Raw genomic sequence first — 5,090 nt, forward strand, 5'->3', positions numbered from 1 at the left:
GAGAACATCCTTGCAAACCATCCCATTGCTGCAACGCCCTTGGCGGCGACTCCCCTAGAACCTCTCGGTACTGCTCCTACTACCGCTATCCCTGTGGGGTCGATATCACCAGTCCATTCGGGCGCCAACATTCAGTATCTCTTGATAGATCATTTTCATATAGCTCAGTAGGGATGGAGCCGGAAGAGAATGGACCGAGCGCCGAAGTGGGAGAAGTAAGGCCTCGGGTCTTGTCCCCGATAGCCGAGGAGCAGCCTCGAGTTCTGACTCCGGTGCCTAAGAACGTGTCTCGGGCCCCGACCCTGACTCCTAAGGCCGAGGCTTCCTCTCACTACACCTTGGTGAAGCCTCAGAATGTTGAATGGACCATGGAGAAGCCTCTGCCTCAGTTCGGTGGACAATTACTGGGGAACCCGTTCCAAGCTTTGGTAGAGCTGGTTCCCCAAGATAGCTTGACGGGCGAACGAGACATCTCTGCCAGGGGTATGGCAGAGTCGATGTTATTCAACCAGTTGTGTGTAAGTATCATTCTTCATAGGGCTTCCTTTTTGCCTTTGTGCTCTGTTTGATTAACTTTGTTTGTTGCAGGGAGCTATGAAGTCAGTAGTCTTATACTGTTACTTCAGGAAGTTTTTCCAAGAGTCCGCCTCAGAATCCGAGAGCCTCTGAAGCTGGCATGCAACTTTCGAGGCTGAGAATGCTAAACTGAAGGATATGTTGGCTCAACAGGACAAAGAACTGCTCCTTCTCGGCCAGCAGCAGTAGGTGACTCAAGCTGAGTTTGCTCAAGTCGAGTCTCGGGCCTCGGATCTATCTTCTGAGTTGCAGACCCTGTGTGCTGATCACTCAAAGCTCTAAGAAGATCACTCCATCGTAAAGGAGGACCTGCACCAACTTGAAGAGAAGCATGCAAAGGTTCTGGAGCAGTTGAAGGCTTCTTAGGTTGAGGCTGCCGGCCAGAATACCAAACTTAAAGAGGCCATTGAAGGCCAGGCAATTGCCGAGGAGCAACTTAAATTTTTCTGGGGAAAGCTTGAAGAAAAGAAGCTACGACTAGAAGAAGCCGAGGCGCGATCCTTCAGCTATTTGCAGCAACTGTCGTATGCTTCCTGGACTCGGGATAGTGCATGGGCCGACGGGATTATTCTTGGTTTCGAGACCTTTCAGTCTTGGGCCAAGGATCCTGCTCGCACTATTGACCTTGACACGGTGAAGCCTGAGACCATTCCCGTTTCTGACTAGGCTTTAAAACAGCTTATCAATCTCGGGTCGGATCTGATGCCCAATGCAGAGGGGATCGACAGGTTTGCTCATCAGCCGTTTTCGGGTTCCAAGGAGTTTTCGGGTAATAAAGGGACCACTTCTGGACATGGTGTCGAGACTCCATCTGCTTCCAAGGCTCCATCTGCAGACCCCAAAGAAGGCTAAACTTTTTCTTTTGGCTTGTAATAAAGTAGTTAGTACATTTGATTCTTTTGTAAATCACAAACTTGAGATATATATATATATATATCTCGGAGTAATTAGTAATATTTTTCGAACACACTTTTTTTTATTTTGAAGGTTTTATGTTCTTGACAGATTACTCATTTGACTTTCTTCGAACACACCTTTTTCGAAGGTTTTACGTTCTTTATAAGTCACTAGTTTAACCCTCTTTGGACACAACTTGTTTGAAGGTTTTACGTCCTTTATAGGTTGTTAGTTTTAACCTTCTTCGGACACACCTTGTTTGAAGCTTTTATGTCCTTTACAGGTTGTTAGTTTTAACCTTCTTCGGACACTCCTTATTTGAAGGTTTTATGTCCTTTACAGGTTGTTAGTTTTAACCTTCTTCGGACACACCTTGTTTGAAGGTTTTACGTCTTTTACAGGTTGTTTGAAGAACTATGTCTCACCAGGTTTGGTTTCGTGAAAGATCCAAATTTTCCTGATGGCCTTTCGGCTATCTACCCTGAGGGTAAATCGATTTACTTTGCTTTCGAAATGCTTGAAACATGATCGAAACTTCAAGAGATTCTTTTATTTAATGAAATAAAATGTAATGAAAATTACAAGGAAAATAAGAATCGAATGAGAATCAAACAAGAATCACTTGACTAAAATAAGCTAGATAAAGTACTTTTTGAGGTGCTCGGCATTCCACGGCCTGGGGAGTGCTTTTTCTTCCATGCTCTCAAGGCAATAACCTCCTGCCCTTTTCCACTCAATCACTCTGTAGGGTCCTTCCGAGTTTGGGGCTAACTTTCCCTCGGCCGGATCTTTGGTGGCAATGGTGGTCTTGCGCAACACCAGGTCCCCGATCTTGAAGCTTCTGTACTTGACCCCTTTATTAAAATATCGAGCCACTTTCTCCTGGTACGCCGACATGGTTACTTGGGCTTGGTCCCGTTTCTCTTGTAGCAAGTCTAAATGTAGTTTGAGACCTTCATCATTAGTCTCGGGATGAAAAGTCTTGACTCAGTAGCTACCCGAGCCCACCTCGGCTGGTATGACTGCCTTGGTCCCGAAAGCCAAGGTGTACGGGGTCTCCTAGGTGGGTGTTCTTTTTGTTGTTTGGTATGCCTACAGGACTTCTGGAAGATCATCTGCCCAATCACCCTTTCTATCTCCAAGTTTCTTCTTCAGAACTTTGAAAATTGTCTTGTTGGTAGCTTCTACTTGCCCATTAGCCTAGGGATGAGCTGGAGAAGAGTAGTAGTTTTTTATATAAAGCTTTGCACACCATTCCCGAAATGACTCACAGTCAAATTGTTTCCCATTATCAGTAACAAATGCATGTGGAATACCATAGCGGCATACAACGTTCTTCCACAAGAACCGTTCTATGCTTTTGGCTGTAATGTTCACTAGGGCTTCAACTTCTGCCTATTTGGTGAAATAATCCATTGCTACTACCGCGAACTGCACACCCCCCATTCCACAAGGTAGTGGCCCTACTATGTCTACCCCCCATTATGAGAAAGGCCATGGTGAAGAGATTGAACTTACATCTTCTGGGGGTTGTTTTGCAATGTTGGCGAAGCGGTAGCATTTGTCACAATTCTTGACTTTCTGTACCGAGTCACGCCTCATATTCGGCCAATAGAAACTGGCTCTGATTGCTTTATGCGCCAATACTCTTGCTTCTGAGTGACTACCACAAATACCTTCATGGATCTCGTGAAGGACATAATCACCTTCTTCTTTGGAGATACACTTGAGGAGTGGTAGCATGAAGCCTCGTTTGTACAGAATTCCATTGATGATGGTAAATCTAGCAGCTCTAGTTCTGATTTGCATTGCTGACTTCTTATCCGATGAGAGAATTCCCTGTTCTAAGTATTTCCTTATGCTCCTCTGCCATTCCGGTATAGTGTCGGTAACCGAGACCGAGACTGTCTCGGCTACTGCAGGTCTTGTCAAAGTCTGGATTGGACTTTCAGGCTCTTCGGCGTCGTTAACTGCTGTCGATGCCATCCGGGCTAGCCGGTCAGCTCTTTCATTCTTTTCTCTTGGGATCTTCATAACACATAATTTTTTGAATGCATTTCGTAAATCTTGTACTTTTGATAAATATTGCTTCATTTTACCTCCTCTGGCTTCAAACTCTCCTCGGATGTGTCCGACGATCACTTGCAAATCACTACGTAATTCGACGAACTCAGCCCCCATCTCTCGGGCCAAACCGAGTCCTAACAAAACTGCCTCATACTCAGCTTCATTATTGATGGTCTTGAACTCCAGCCTTAGGGAGCTGCATAACTCTTCTCCATCCGGAGTGATTAATACAACACCGGCTCCACCATTCTTCCTTGTTGAAGTTCCATCTACGTAGACTACCCATGTTTCGTCTTTCAGACATTCTAGTGTGACAGGTAGGTTGGTGAATTCTGCTAAGAAATAGGCCAATACCTGTCCTTTGATAGCGTTTCTTGGGAGGAACTCAATATCAAATTCTCCGAGTTCGATTGCCTAGTTAGCTAATCTGCCAGACAGATCTAACTTTCTGAGTACTTTCTTCAATGGATACTTAGTCTAGACTCTTATAGTATGTGCTTGGAAATACGGGCGTAGCTTCCTGGAAGCAATAGTCAGTGCAAATGCTAACTTCTCCGTCTGAGAGTACCGCTCTTCAGCCCCCCTCAATGCTCTGCTGACAAAATAAACTGGTTTCTGAACGCTGTCTTCTTCTCAGACGAGGGCAGCACTAATAGCTATTGGGGAGACAGCTAAGTATAGATACAATGCTTCTCCAGGAACAGTTCTGCTTAGCAGTGGTGAGCTTGTCAGGTACTTCTTCAATTGCTTAAAAGCCTCTTCACACTCTTCGGACCACTCAAATGCTTTCCTGAGGATTTTAAAAAATGGTAGACACTTGTCAGTCGACCGAAAAATGAACCGGTTCAACGCTGCAATCCTACTCGTCAATTGCTGAAGTTGCTTCGTATTCTTAGGTGATTGCATATCCAAGACTGCTTGGATCTTCTCGGGATTAGCTTCTATTCCTCAGTTTGACACCGTGTAACTGAGAAACTTACCCGAGGCCACTCCAAATGCACACTTTGCAGGATTCAGCTTCATCCCATATTCCTTCAATGTTCTAAACGTTTCGTGCAGGTCTTCTACATGACCTTTAGGTAGCATGCTTTTAACGAGCATGTCATCAACATATACCTCCATATTACGCCCGATCTGGTCTCGAAACATCTGATTAACCAGACTCTGATACGTTGCTCCCGCGTTCTTTAGACCAAAAGGCATAACCTTGTAGCAATACAGACCTCGGTCAGTTATAACCAGAAAAAGCATCCATAAAGCTTAACAGGCCATATCCAGCTGTCGAGTCTACCAATGCATCAATGCGTTGCAGAGGAAAGCTGTCTTTTGGGCATGCTTTGTTGAGGTCTGTAAAGTCCACGCACATTCTCCATTTCCAGTTGGATTTTTTGACCAGCACCACATTGGCCAACCAGTCGGGATAATATACCTCTTCTATAAACCGAGCCTTGAGCAACTTCTCTACTTCCTCGGCGATAGCCATATTCTGCTCGGGGGCAAACTTCCTAGCTTCTGCCTCACTGGCTTCATGCTTGGATCCACATTGAGTT

This window comes from Corylus avellana, chromosome ca8 (genome assembly GCF_901000735.1).
Source record: "Corylus avellana chromosome ca8, CavTom2PMs-1.0".
Lineage (NCBI taxonomy): Eukaryota > Viridiplantae > Streptophyta > Magnoliopsida > Fagales > Betulaceae > Corylus > Corylus avellana.